The 15,800-nt window shown below is 49.1% G+C and overlaps 1 pseudogene; it reads right to left on the bottom strand.

The window, feature by feature from the left end:
- Positions 1–15,800, bottom strand: part of LOC136112395 (dynein axonemal heavy chain 9-like) — a 141,580-nt pseudogene that overhangs the window by 20,802 nt on the left and 104,978 nt on the right.

Raw genomic sequence — 15,800 nt, 5'->3', positions numbered from 1 at the left:
AGAAACCTGTGAGCGTCCCCAGGTCATGAGCAAGGGAAAGAACACGTTTCAGAGCCAATATATTCCTATTGCTTCACTGAGGTTATACCGCCCATGACACAAACTCCGTGCTGTCAGACCACAGACTAGTGCAGAGATCATTGCTAAAAATGCAGTTGCAACCAAAGAAAGATTTTCTAAAGCTTGATTCCTATGTCTTATCTTGATTTCAGAATTGAAATAGTTGCTTTTAAAGGAAATTATCAAACTTAAAAAAAATCATGTAGGAAGATACATCACAGGTGACAATCTGTCACTACAGTGGTACTAATCAAGGTGAAATTAAGCCGTATTCAGTGTAAAGCACACACACACATATTTATATGAAAAGAATTGCAACCATCATTTCTATGTTTCTTTTTAATGAAATATTTTCTTCTATTTTGTGGTTCTTCTATGTGAGCCACAATCTACCTCCATGTCACACGTTCAATGTGATTTTGTTAGTCTGCAGAAAGACACAGGGCAATACTCATCCTTCAAAATCTCCCCGGAAACATCAATGGCTCTTTCAAAAGAAAAAGCTACTTTCCTGTTTTAATTAAATGCTTCAGAAGCATTCAGCGAGATTTAACCTGAAGAACATGAAAGCATAAAACTCCTTCAGCGGTTGCATAAAACAGATCTAAATCGGCACAGGAAGGGACTTTTCTGCTGTTTGTCTTTGACCCCGGATATCTGAGCATCTCAGAGTCCCAAACGCATTTGTCGGCAAAGCAGCCGCCTGTGCCGCAGCCGGGCTGCACGCGGCTCTTCCAACGCAGGCACACAGATATTCAAGATGAAGGGTCTTTTTTCCCAAGTTTCCCAGTACCCAAGCACGCAGCAGGTGAACTCCGCACTTTTGGGGAACACTTTCCTGCCCTTTTTCATGTGTCTGTGAAAACTCACCCGAAATCTAAACAGTTCTGAAAATCCAGGCTAAAGCAATTTGCTGAAGGTCACTTAAGAAGGTCTGAGAGTACGAAATGTGGAACAGAGCACAACTCTGCATGTCCAAAGCAAAAAGCTTAACCATTTGACTTCTATATTTATCACTGCATGCTACATTGGGATAGATGCAAACAGATATTTTACTTTATATACAGATTACAGCCAATCAGAGAATCCTGCATCACTTCTAGACATACCTTTGTACTGGGATGCAGCTGCCACCAGCTCCACCAGCAGTAGCAGCTTCAACAACACAGAGACCAACCTGCATCCCTGAAGATGGGCAGAGCAGGCAGGATGGTCTCCTGGAGATACAGGCCGAGTCTCTTGGGAAAGAGAGCGGTTCAAACACAGCATCTCCCCTGCCGCTGGGAGGAAGAGCAGCACGGCCGCTTGCCTTTCAGGGCTGCTGCAGGCCCAGGCTGCAGGTCACAAAGCAGGGGCCACACGTTTCAGTGAGTTTTGCCAGGTCACAGGACAGGCTCGGCAGCTGTGCACATATCCCTCACCCAAAACAGGGCACGGGAGGAGCTCTGCACATGAAGAGCTGCAATGTGGGAACGCAACTGCCTAAGTCCAGACCTCCACCTGCATCTTCCCTGCAGGTCTAGCATGTCGGATATTTTAAAAACATGGAAAAATTGGGGCTTTCCACTGAGATTATATCAATGCGTTCAGTTTTTGGCCCCTCACACCAAGAAAGGCCTTGAGGTGCTGGAGAGAGTTGAGAGAAGGGAGCGGAGCTGGTGAGGGGCTGGAGCACAAGTGTGATGGGAGCGGCTGAGGGACCTGGGGGGTTCAGCTGGAGAACAGGAGCTGAGGGGAGACCTTCTGATCTCTGAACTGCCTGAAAGGAGCTTGGAGCCTGGGGTTCGGGCTCTGCTCCCCAGGAACAAGCGATGGGATGAGAGGAAACGGCCTCAAGTTGCGCCAGCGGAGGCTGAGGTTGGATCTGGGGAACAATTTCTTCCCCAAAGGGCTGTGGGGCATTGGAACAGGCTGCCCAGGGCAGTGCTGGAGTCACCAGCCCTGGAGGGGTTGAATAGATGGAGATGACACTCTCAGGGACATGGGGCAGTGCCAGGGTGGGTTAACTGTTCAACTTGATGATCTTGAGGGGCTCTTCCAACCAAATGATTCTGTGATTCTATGATAATGGTGCCTTTGTGTGCAAGCGGGGGAGCTTGAGTCAGCAGAATCAGCTGCTAGAACCAGCTCCAACACCACCGCCTGGCAGGGCAGAGCTCAAGCACCAGTCAGTCTCCTGCAGCCCTGTTCCATTGCTCAGAGGAAGAACTGGCTCGCTCGGAGCTGACAGCCAGTGCGGAAGCCAAAATGCAAAGCATTAAGGGCAATTAAGGCACTGGATGTGAGCTGGGGCTCCAGCTAGTGTGAACAGAAGCCATCATCTCTCAGTGTCTTATCTGTGAAGTAGTGACAAGGGCATTGCCCCTGCAGAGGACTAGGAGGCTGCATATTTTGAAGATACAATAGACTGCAATGCATAGCGATGGACTGATAATGGAGACATGCGCTGCTTTTTTAGAGCTTTTCACTATTAACTTTTCATAATTTCTAAACCTGCAAAGCTACTGGCATATTCCTGTCTTTTTTTTTTTTAATGATACGATTTTTGAGTAATATCGTTTTGGCTCATCAGTACTTGATCAAGCTTTTAAGTAACAAAAAGGAGATGAGACCTGTGAAGAGGGTATAGCAATATGAGCAGTGCCTACCCTGATGTATGAAAACAGCCAATGCAAAATCATTTTCATTACTGAAACTTGCTGCAGTGCAGGAAACATATTCCAAAAAAATGAGAGGATGTAACGTGCTGTGCGCACGTGGTTCGCATCTCAGCAGCACCTGGTACCTCCCATTCATGCCACCAGAGCTGCATCTGCTGACACTCACCAGTCGATTCGCAAGAGCAATGGTACACGCTGTCGCTTCGGCTTCTTGCTGACACTTGAGTTTGTCGGAAGTGGCCTTCTCAAACTTGGCTGTGAGCTTCCTCAGGTTCTCGTTGAGGCGCTGTACATGAGAAAAGAAAATAAAAGGAGAAAATCACAGCACAGTTTTAAGGCAAACCCTTCTGGAGAGATACTCCCCCTGCGGCAGCAGGAGCAGCGCGGAGCAGCCGGGTCCTGGGTTACATTGTGTGCTTGGAACTCACACCCTCAGCGCAGGGCACAGGCGAAGAACCTGCAAAACTAATGTATTTGGTGTGAATTTAAACTGGGAAAAGGGGTCCTTATGGCCAAGCACCTATGAGTGGTGCTATAGCTATGAACAGGGCAGCTAAGAAAACCAAGTCTTTTGTTCTCTGATGCTGCAGCCCCTCTGGTCTCGGTCCAGTCCTTGAGGCTCTGCTGAGTTGCGCGCAGAACCCCAAGGGGCTCCTGGGGCTTGAACCATCGCCAGAACACACCTCCTGTGCCCTCCTTCTAGAAAGGACTATGACATAGAAGTCAATAAAGTGATCCTGCTCCTAAAGCTGCCTGAGCTGCCTTGGACACTGTGACAGAGGAGCGCAAGCAGCTCCAGGTGGGACCATCTCACGTGCAGGCCGGCTGCAAAGTGTTTGAGGGCTGGGAAGGGGCAGAAGCTCCCAAAGCACCTGGAGCCCCCCACACTGTCCCTTTGCTTGGCCAGAGCTGCTCACACTCAGGTCTAAAACAAATCAAGGGCTCCCACAAGCACTTGGAGCATCTCACTTCTGATAAGAGAGGCAGAAGTAATAATAGATTTTATCTCCACCCAGTGCAAACTGCTTAAGGATAAACTGCTCGTAAATCACTCTAACGCTGTTTGAGCTACGCTAGAAACAAACCTGAAAATAAAAAAGGATTCTATTCTATTCTATTCTATTCTATTCTATTCTATTCTATTCTATTCTATTCTATTCTATTCCATTCCATTCCATTCCATTCCATTCCATTCCATTCCATTCCATTCCATTCCATTCCATTCCATTCCATTCCATTCCATTCCATTCCATTCCATTCCAGTATCTGCAGCTCTCCAGGATACTGGAAAACACAAAGCGCTCCCTCCTTGACCTGTCTTGGAATTAATAACACAAAAAGTTTCTGTCCCTGCAGGTACATGAATGTGTGTGCATACGTACACTCCTATATATAAAACCCCATTACACAAGCACAATCTGATACATGAGCGTGAGCTGTGAGAACAGGTCAGAGCTGCAATGCCCACCAGACCCACTCTGCAGTAACACACAAACACATCTGTGTGCAGCTGGGAGGACAGCTCTCACTTCTATATCTACCCTCCCCAGATTTGTAGTGACCTTACTTCCCAGGCAAAGTGATAAGTATTTTTGAAAATCCAAATAGTCTCATTTATTCCTAAAAATAGATATGCGGCAGCTCAGGGCCCTGTTGTGAGCAGGTATGAATCAGCCTCACGTCAATGAAGGTATCCAAGATATCACAGTTTGATAAGCAGGGATATCCCTACAGATCCAGCCCTGCGCCGAGCAGTGTGTCATTACCCATCTGCAGAGGGGAAAACTCACCTAAACCAATCAGTTTTGCAAGCGCATGCTGGTGAGGTACCAGTAATCCCCCCAAAGATTGGGGGGATTGCCACTTCCTTAACCAAATCCCACTTCTTCGAAAAAAGAAAGAAGAGAAAAAGCTCAGACATTAAAAGCTTCAGAAACAAGAACCATAAAGGGATAAAAAAATGTTTCCCAGTGCTGTATTTCACATCTGAGATGGGAGAATTAGAGGCTAAATAGCTCTAAATCCAGCCCTGCTCCAGGTGCTGTGCCCACCTCTGCAGCAGGAAGGGGCTACTGGAGGAATCTGCAGCCTTTTCTTTAATATTTTTAGTTAAAAAGTGTAGTAAGCATTTTAAGAAGCCTAGGAGGCATCAAAAGAGCTATATATTTTCTAAAACGAAGATGGAACAGATGAGTCCTCGCACGAGCTGGGCTGCAGGAACAGCGCTGCCCCTCTCTAAGTGCACATCTCAAAGCCGCATATTTCAACACAGAACTGTCAGCCCAGCTGACAACACATGTTGGTTTTTAAAGGGGATTTTGCACACACTGTGGTGTCAGTACGAAGGCACAGACACACAGGATCCTTCACTCATGAAGGAGGATGCCAGATCCACAGCATGTTAAGAAAAGGCAGGTTTCGGGGCACATGCTCCAAAATAAGTCAATATTTTTACTTACTTGTCAATATTTTTTACGTATTTTGATTTTATTGACTTATTTGTCTGGGTTTTTTGTGGGGTTTTTTTGCTGTCTGCAGTGCTGGTCCAGCTCTGGGTCCTCAGCACAGGACACACATGGACCTGCTGGAGCGGGGCCAGAGGAGCCACAGGAATGATCCGAGGCTGGAACAGCTCTGCTGGGAGGACAGGATGAGAGAGCTGGGGGGTTCAGCTGGAGAAGAGAAGCTCCGGGGAGACCTTAGTGTGGCCTTTTCATACGTCAATGGGGTTGATAAGAAAGATGGGGACAGACTTTTGAGCAGGGCCTGTTGCGATAGGACAAGGGGTGATGGTTTAAACTAAAGGAGGGAGATTCAGGCTGGACATGAGGAAGAAATTGTTGCCCTGAGGGTGGTGAGAGCCTGGCCCAGCTTGGCCAGAGAGGTGGTGGATGAACCATCCCTGGAGACATCCCAGGCCAGGCTGGGTAAAGATGTCCCTGCTGCGCTGCCTTTTTTCTTTTTTTTTTTTTAATTAGCAAAAAACTAAATAAGGATGATGCACAAGATTTGCCATCAGGGAGCTGTGCAGGGACAAACTTTTAGCCTCGTACTTCAGCAGTCGTCATCCTGCAAAAAACGCCCATCATCGGGGACTGAGCGCAGGGAGCCAGCCCAGCACATGCTATGAGTGCTCTGAATGAGCCTCCGGTTCCTCTTCCCCCCCAGGAACACACTGGTTTGAGACAATGAGTGTCCTGAGGACCCAGGTGTAGAGGTAAATTACGTTTTGAAAAACTAGGTGGGAATAATAAGAATTATTAATTAGCCTTTCTTTCAAGGTGTAAGCAAGGCTGGCGAAGAACAGATGAAATGTAGAAAGCAGCAGTAAAAAAAAATCTTTGGATTCCCACTCCACACGTGAGCACAGAGAAGCAGTTTGCTCCAAAGTGGAGGATTTCTCCCCAGGCAGTGACCAGTGTGACAAGTCACGAATCCCAGAATGTCAGGGGTTGAAGGGACCTGGAAAGCTCATCCAGTGCAATCCCCCCATGGAGCAGGAACACCCAGCTGAGGTTCCACAGGAAGGGGTCCAGGCGGGTTTGAATGTCTGCAGAGAAGGAGACTCCACAGCCTCCCTGGGCAGCCTGGGCCAGGCTCTGCCACCCTCACCAGGAAGAAGTTTCTTCTCGTATTTAAGTGGAACCTCCTGTGTTCCAGTTTGCACCCATTGCCCCTTGTCCTGTCACTGGCTGTCACCCAGAAGAGCCTGGCTCCATCCTCCTGACACTGCCCCTTTCCATATTGATCCCCAGGAATGAGTCCCCCCTCAGTCTCCTCTTCTCCAGCTCCAGAGCCCCAGCTCCCTCAGCCTTTCCTCACACGGGAGATGCTCCACTCCCTCCAGCATCTTGGTGGCTGCGCTGGACTCTCTGCAGCAGTTCCCTGTCCTTCTGGAACTGAGGGGCCACCACTGGACACAATATTCCAGGTGTGGTCTCCCCAGGGCAGAGCAGAGGGGCAGGAGAACCTCTCTGACCTACTGACCACCCCCTTCTAACCCACCCCAGGTACCATTGGCCTTCCTGGCCACAAGGGCCCAGTGCTGGCTCATGGTCACCCTGCTGTCCCCAGGACCCCCAGCTCCCTTTCCCTTACACTGCTCCCACCGAAGGGCAAGCACTTACAGCAATCTTGGCCTTGATACTGGCCAGCTTGTCCTGGGCAGCCGCCAGCTCGGCGTTGGCCCTGCTCAGAGCCTGCCGCTTGGGCTGCACCTCGCAGAACACAGCGTGGAACCGCACCATGTTCACCACCCAGGAGCAGAGCCCGGCCGCCGCCAAGGACTTGGTGGTCACAAATTCGGGTTTAAACTTGGGATCCTGTAAATAGGGCTGAAGGGCTTTGAGGCAGTTCTCATGGATGTTCTCCTTGTCGAACTTGATCAAGGAGTCCAGGAAGCCATCCACCCTGGCCATGGCGGCTTTGGCTGCTTTCCAGCTCCTGTCCTTGGGAATCTTTCCTCCTGGGGCCATCAGCACCATCACGGCTGCGGTGACATTGCTGACAGCTGAAGGTGGTGAGCCAAAGGACCTCAGCTCCGTCAGATTCTTCTGAAAACGGGAAAACAAGGTTGTTAGACAAAAATTAATGGGTTTGCTTTCTACTTTGCAACTAATAGAGTCAGGCTCCCAAGCTATCAATCTGATAAATTGGGTTTCTTCCAGCCCAAACATTCTTGCCTCTAAATCACCGCTGTGCATGTCTGCAGCACATGTGCTCAGTTCCCTGCACCCGGACCAGCCCAGCCCCATGTTCCTCCCCACACTCCCACCCTTTCCCTGCTGCAGGAGGTTTTTTGCCGTCTCAGAAGATCAGGATAAGGAAAAAGGAAAACTTTCCAAATAATAACCTCTTCAAATTGCCCCCAGCCCCTCTAAAACTGCCTTGAAGCTCTTCTCTTCTCTTTGTGCTCAACTACTCCCTGTGCCAGACACCCTTGCACTGAGGTCTTGTTGAACTATCTGTGTGCACCCCTGGGGCCATCATCCAGCCCAAATTTAGGCACTTAAACAAAGCACCTTTAGCAGGATGGCAGTCATTGGGGTGAACAGACAGTCCCCTCACAAGAAAATCAGCTAATCCACCTCCTCCACTGTCAACACAGGCAGCTTCAGTGAGTCCCTAATAGAAAGTGGGATGAATCTTAACCTAAGTTAAAAAAAGGTGAATTGCGGAGAAAGCACCTATTTCCTAACACCCTTGCAACTGTGACAATAAAGCAGTGCTGAGGATTTGATCTGCTGACATCTTAAATCTTGTCTCCACGCACACGCGATTTAGCTTTAGCATAGGAAAAACCAGCGCGGGTAACTCAGCTGTGCTCAGATGACACGCTGTTGTCAAAACAAGGATAAGGGCTGTTTCAACACTGGTTTAAGGAAAATCTATGAGTTTCAGTCAGCTCCTGTTTCTATCAGTTCTGAATAGTTTTTAATCTATTTTCTCTGATGTTCTGCTTCTATCAGTTTCTATCTGTGGCAGCAAGGTGCGAGAGTCTGGTACTTCTGAGCATTCATTTTTAGATAAAGGTATCTGCCATGAATCTATTCCTAAATGTGTCTTCGTTTGCTTTGAGCTTTTCTTAATCATCGAGCTGGCAGAAACAGGCCCTTGGGAGCTGTGTGCATTTCCAGTGTGAAACGTCTCTAATTAACATGCTCGATGACACGGAGCCAACCGTGAGCACAGGCGAGCAGCCCGACATTCCCTCCTGTGTCCCCAGCACCCAGCTCAGCTCAGCCGGGAGCAGCACGGACGATGTGGCCTCTCCGGAGCCCCCGTGTGCTGGGGGTGCTGCTTGGGGGGCTCTGGCAAAGCAGCCTGTCTTTCACAGCCTGCATCTTGCTGGCAATGGGATGCTGAGTGGGTGCTGTTGTTCTTTCCCTAGGAAGTGAACACTTCACGGCATGACAGGAACGGGGACGCCACTGCCCTGGGTGGAGGGGAGGATGATGCTGTCCTGGTCAGGAGATGGAGGAAGCCCTGGGCAGCATGGGGTGCCTGGTTTCCTTCCCTATTGTGAGAGTTTCTGGCGCCACGGGAAGAGGACAAGTCAAGCCCATGGTGAGCGCCACGCTGAGGAACTTGAGTACCATGTAAAAGGAGCTCTGCCCTTTTCCCTGATGGCATCGATCTGTTGCATTTTAATCACAGAATCATGGAATCATTTTGGTTGGAAGAGACCCTCAAGATCATCAAGTTCAACCCATGACCTGACTCTGGCACTAATCCATGTTCCTATGAACCTCATCTCCGCATCTGTTCCACCCCTCCAGGGATGGTGGCTCCACCACTGCCCTGGGCAGCCTGTTCCAATGCTTGACAACCCTTTCCATTCAGAAATTTTTCCTGATATCCAATCTAAACCTCCCCTCGTGCAACTTGAAGCCATTCCCTCTCATCCTATCGCTTGCTATTCAGGAGAAGAGATCAACACCCTCCATGCTACAACCTTATATCACTCTAAATTCTTCTTCTGCACACTGGAGTATCCCCAGGATGGAAACCAGACAGGACACTGACACCGAGTGCCACCTGCCTCAGGAACCACTATGGCATCCTCAGATGTCTCTGGACCATCTCCAGGGGGATATTCCTTGCAGGGAATTGCATGGCAAGTTTGTTGCTTTTGATACTGTCACTGTTTTCTGCTCTCTGTAACCTGTGCGGAGACTGAGCAGCACTGGCCAAGCACCATCCTCCTTCTCACACGGGCACAGGCTGCCCAGAGAGACAACTCTGCCTCCTCTTGCAAGTGCTTTGTGCCAAGCAGAGACCCACGGGCAGGGGAAGGCAGTCCCGGAGTCGCTGTGCCTTCATCTCCTCCTTCCCTCCTCCCAAAATGAGATGAGGATGTCGAAACATCAGATCCCCCGAGTTCCACGTCCTGCACTCCTTAGGGGATGCAGGTGCTGAGGAACAGCCCGCAGACAAATTGCACTGCAAGAGATAAAGGGCATTTTTGTCTCTAAAACCTGATTTCCTAAGTTTTCAAACTCACTGTCACATCTGGCTTTGCCTTTTTTTGATTTTGCAGGTGCTCTGTGCTGGGTCTGTCATAACCTGCTGGGCATCCATCATGGTCCATATACTTATTACCTTAATTATTTTATGCATATACTATACAAGTCTGAATAGACATGGTTGTTCTTCTTTTAAACTAGCAGGTGACACTGGCACAGAAATGTCCATGTATCCACATACTTACTGAGCTTCTTGGTAGCTAACTATGTATATTTACTGCTGCATTCTACTTGACAGTTTTTCTCGCTATTTTCCATATTAATGTTGCATATAGCAGTGCTGCCCAAAGAAGACAGATAATTGGGGAGAAACTGTATATACACACACAAATATTGCAGATTATTCACATTAGTAAGCAGGTCAAGCTCTCCGGCGCATCTCCGATCAGCAGGTAAAGGAGACCATGCCTTCCAGTGCTCTGCTACTGCAGCTTCACAGGTCCCTAGAGAAAAATCCCAGCATCTCCCTAATCTTTGCCTAATGAAATATTCTACAGCTCCAGCACGAAACCAAAACTAATAAGGAGACAAACATTTTCCCTTTGTACAGTCCTTTCCCTTCCAGGAACAAGAGCCAAAGCAACACATCTCTGCAGCAAAGCCATGTTTTCTGAAAGCTAATTAAACAGCAAACCCATTCCTGATGACGGAGAGTTGTTTTCCTCTCCCCCAACAGGGCTATGACTGAGCCATGGTTTGAGGCATGACAGAGCCTTGCCTTGCTGCAATCATGGGATTCATTCTGATTTTCCAGCTGCACCAGGTGCTTGGCCACTCCTCTGCCCTGGGTGCAGCAGGAGTTTTCTGCTCCAGGATGCCGTGTGAACTTCAAGTCAAGATAAATTGTAGGTCCGTCCAGGTTCCAGTATAAGTTGGGGAATGACCTGAGCAACCTGAGCTGTTGAAGGTGTCCCTGCTCAGGGCAGGGGTGGCACTGGGGGAGCTTTGAAGGTCCCTCCGACCTAAACCATCCTGTGATTCTATGGACCTATGATTCTAAGGTGACCTTCCCTTCCTTGTGGGGCAGAACCAACGAGCAGTGGAGCCAGCCAACAGTGGAGAAGAGGTGCAAACGAAACACCCACCTCCAGTTCCTCCTGCTCTCCATAAACATGAGTAAAAGGCAACTTGGTGCAGCCTTGCTGCTACTCTAAGTTACACCAAGAACCCAGTATGCACCAGCTGGGAGGAAGCTGGAGGAGGGTGAATACATCGCCCAAAAATTTGGGCCATCAGATGATATTTCCCCCTGCTCCAATGCAGTCGGCAGATACTGGATTCCCAGGGGAATCTTTACCCTACCTTGTTAAGGGTGTTCAGAGCAGCCTGGGCAGCCTCCAGGGCAGGCTCAGCTTTGGCCAGGTCCTCCTCGCAGTCCTTCTGTTTCTGCTCGACCTCCTGGGTGATAAGTGCCACTTTCTGCTCCTCCTCATCAGCAATCGCCTTTTCCCTGCTCACTTTCTCCGTCTCCACTCCCACCACCCGGATCAGCTTGTCAGCATCCTCATTCTTCTGCTTCAGCTCCACTTCTTGGGCTGCCAGCCTGGCCTTCAGCTCATCCACCTGGAGGGAAGAAACACATGTGGGAGCACAGACATGCACCAACCTGTTCCTGCCCTGCACAGCAGCACAGGGTCACACTCCGGAGGGGCTGAGCAGCACTCAAAAGCACAGAGGGCCTGTGGGCAAAGCAAGCAATGCCACGGTAGCACAGAAAAGTGGTATTCTAGCTGTTAGCAAGATTTGCTGCTCTCCTTTGCCCATGGTTGCTTGGGTCAGGGTCGGTGTGTGTGGTGCACACAGTGGAGCAGCCTGCGAGCGGTGAGGAACCCAGCAGGGGAGAAACCCCATCAGCAGATGGAGCTGCTGAGGTTGTCCCAGCCCTGCTCCCTGCCTGGAAAGAGGACTGAGGTGCCAGGGCAATGCAAATGCTGCTTTGAGTATGATCTGATGGGAAGCAGGTGGAAACTTTCATTTCAGCTGTTCCTGGGATTGCCTTTGTGCAATCAGGAGCCTCACCATAGGCCAGGCACTTGCAGCAAGCTGTTCTCATCAGAAAACCAAATACACCCAGCTGTCACCTCTCTTTGAACACGAGATCTGGTGTCACATCACGTCCCCTCTAACAGAGGCACGCATGCACTGTACATATGTGTTTGGCAGTGGCGATGACGCACTACAATTCAGCTACGCTTTCTTTCTCTTCTCAGCCTTGACACCTACAGAACAGAGCAGGTGTTATTTTGCCACGTGCAGGTTTTGAGGAGGTCCTGTGCACCAGGAACCCCCTGCTTGCCAGGCACACCCTGCAACACACCTCCTCCCCCCCGCACCCCGCACACACACGGCAGAAGAAGATGCCCATCAGTTCCCTTACAACCATCAGGTCCTACAGACTTGTGGCACTAAGGGCATTTTTCACACCACAAACATCGTGATTGTGATCTGCTGACACATACAGCCCTTGTCAGACGCCCAAGGCTTGAGGGACTTTACATTGTGGAATCATAGAATCATTTTGGTTGGAAAAGACCTTTAAGATCACCAAGTTCAACTGTTTAACCTACACTGGCACTAACTCACATCCGTAAGAACCTCATCTCCACGTCTGTCCAGCCCTCCAGGGCTGGTGACTCCAGCACTGCCCTGGGCAGCCTGTTCCAATGCCCCACAGCCCTTTGGGGAAGAAATTGTTCCCCACATCCAACCTCAACCTCCCCTGGCGCAACTTGAGGCTGTTTCCTCTGCTCCTGGCGCTTGTTCCTGGGGAGCAGAGCCCGACCCCCCCTGGCTCCGAGCTCCTTTCAGGCAGTTCAGAGATCAGAAGGTCTCCCCTCAGCTCCTGTTCTCCAGCTGAACCCCCCAGGTCCCTCAGCCGCTCCCATCACACTTCTGTTCCAATTCGTGATGTCAAATGAGCTTGAGAAGGGATCCCCCATTCAGCTGGCAGCCTCGAGGCACAGCAGTGGTAGCAGCTCCACCAAGCAGCTACTCAGACGCGTAAGGTAGGAGCACTTTCAGCAACAGGCTGGAGCGCTCACATGGTGGGGCAGCTCACACTGGCTCTCACTCCAAGACAGAAAGTCTCTTTCTAAAAGCACCGTATCGATTAATTTCCACAGGCTCTGTGCAGACCATGGAGTTTTTCCCTGTCCTGAGGTCAGGCGCATAAAGGATTACTTAATGCTCCTTCAATACATCTTTACCTACATAAAAGTACTTACTAGAAGGGAAGTCAGACACTTGCTTTTGTTGATAATTCCATTTTTATACCAGAAGAGAGAGCAAGATTTGCAATCATATAAACTGAAGCTATTGACATTCGGCATCAGCTTCAAGTGGAGGGCGGTTTCTTAGAAGTCTCTTTGTGCGCTTCAGTCATTGTCACCTCCTGCTGCCCAGCACTACAATGCTGTTTTCACCTGGGCAAAGACGCAACTGTAAATCCAGATGACTCCAGCCTTCAGGAGCATGTAATCCCTTCATTCAGCAAACTCAGCAGCAGCTTCTTGTTCAGCTCCACATCTTTGAGGATTGCAGGAAACTGAAGTGGGAGGCTTCACTGATAGCAGATATGGCTTGTGAGCTTCTGCCCAAAAATGATGTGCTGGATATAGACATGAATGGGAGCTTTAGGGGTTTACGTGGCCACAACAAAACAAGTGAGGGATTAAAACCCACCAGCACTCAACAGCTGATGTAAATTCAGCCCTCAGCACAGCCCCTGAGAACAGAAAATGTTCTGACAAAACCTTCTTTCAGCCAAGCACATGTAATAGCGGAAGGGTAAATGACTTGCTATAACACTGTCAGGATTTTAAAATCAAGAAATTCAGTTGGGGCTTTGCCCGAATGAAACATTTGGAAGGCCAGAGGTGTGTGTTACTGTGAAGGTGTGTGTTACTGCCCAGTTTGGCTTGGGCAACACGTTAAATTCCCAGTGGAAATGATCCAAGTGGGAGCTGAGGACCCTCTGCTAACAGACCTCGCCACATCTGGGGGACGTTTGCTGACCTCCAGCCTCCCTCACCTGTGTAAGGAAACAAATCACACTTCCCCAGTGAGGCTACAGCTCAAACACAGTTGAACAGGGACAATTTAATAGTGTTTGTGCAGTGGAAAGAGAGAAACAGGAGCTACGCCTAAACAACTAAATCCACTCTCTTTAGTGGTATCCTGGGGGCAGCACCAGGAATGCAGATTTATGAACTTCACTCCTCCAGTTTCACCCCCTCAACACATCAAACAAGTTTCCTTTAATGTCAGGCTCGTTTCCACAGCAAAACCAGTCTGTCACATCCATTTCTCCTCCCTTCCCACACAGCCTGATGCCCAGCCATGAAAATGCCTGATGAGACAGCGCTGAGCGGGGCGGGCTCACACCGCCGCCTCGGGAAGGCACAGCTGAAATATCTAATGCGCTCCCATGGGTGGCCTGCGGAGCCGTCCCTGGCACAGCAATGCCAGGAATAAAAGCATGAAAAATTCTCCTCTTTCTACAAACGTCACGGTAACCAGGTACTCAGGTTTCCCCTCTCTCACACCAAAAAGGGTGGCAGCTTGCACACAGAGCTATTTGCTGCTTCTTCGGAAACTTTTGGGTAACACTTCAAGAATAATTGTACAAAGAGAGACCGAGGTGGCAGGAAAAATGACAGCAGACCATCACCCCAGAGTGAGGAGAGAACACTATTAATCTCTCTGTGTGTGGTATTTCCAGCAGACATTGGTGGGTTGAAGTCCCCCACAAGAACAAGGGCTGGCGATCAGGAGACTTCTCCCAGCTGCCCACAGAATATTGCACCTGCCTCTTCATCCTGGTTGGGTGGGCTGTAACAAACCCCCACCAGGATATTGGCCTTGTTGGTCTTCTTACCCATGAACACTCAGCCAGGACAGAGCAAGAAGAATTATTAAAGAACAGAAAACCTGCAGGGCAGGTTCCCAGAAGACTCATTTTACCTCATTTTCCCTGCTTTGTTTCAAGAACACAAAATACATCACAAAGGTCAGCGACTAATTGATAGAGCAAGCAAGACTTGGATCTGGAATCCAGTGATGCAATATTAACCAAGGTCATCCAAAAAATGACTCAGCAATGAGCTCTGAACAGAGCGCTGACCTCTTCATGGTGAACATCACTTGGAAAAACAAATTACTCATCCCATGCATCTTCCTAAGTCTTCTATGTCCTAATAACTGGAAGCCGGCTCCTGCTTTTCAGGGTACTGAGGACAGTCGCTGTCTTCAGGGAAAGATGGTGAGGAAACATAGGAAATGGAAAACATTTCTTTAGAAGAAAAGTTGGTCAACAGTATCAAGTTGTCCAGAGCAGGGACGAGGGGTGGAGAGGGGAAACAAGTCAAAGGAGGGGGAAGAGGTTATTTTGAAGTTGGAATGGTTAAGTCAAAATGTACCCCGCAACTATTTGCACAACAGCTCCCTCATGCTGAGGCCACACTGGAAGGTCTATAGAAATGCATAAAACTCATCATTAACTTGTCGTGGCATCCAAGCAGCAGGAAACTGGAGAATCCTGGTGACAGGAGCACTAGTCCTCAGACGTAAGGCCACACCCAGGTATCGAAATCCTCCACCTTTGCTTTGAAATTTAAAGAAAAAAACAAAACCAAAACAACCCACAACATATCACTTTCAAGCACCACGACACAGCTTGGAGATGACACACCTGAGACATAAGACTCGTCAGCTCCTCAGCACCAGGACCAACCATGGGTGAGTGTAAAGTTCAGACAAGATTGAACGTTCTGGTATGATTTTCACTACTGCTAAATATCCACACCCTTGTTTCAACTCGGCAGCAGTTTTGACTATTGCACACATCTGATATTTCAGGTGTTTAATTTTAGGCCCCCAGTGCTAATCTCAGATTCAAATTTGACACATTTCTCCTCACTGCTCTGCATCTTCAGGAACCTCACAAACAGGCGTTTCTCACCCAGCCTTACTCCAACCAGATATGAACATCGCTTCCTTTTATCCTTCTCGCAACAGTAAAATAGACAAGACCCCAAGGTGCTGTGGCTCCCCATCT

The sequence above is a fragment of the Patagioenas fasciata genome, chromosome 25 (genome assembly GCF_037038585.1).
Source record: "Patagioenas fasciata isolate bPatFas1 chromosome 25, bPatFas1.hap1, whole genome shotgun sequence".
Classification (NCBI taxonomy): Eukaryota; Metazoa; Chordata; class Aves; order Columbiformes; family Columbidae; genus Patagioenas; species Patagioenas fasciata.
This window is presented reverse-complemented; position numbering and strand designations above follow the sequence as displayed.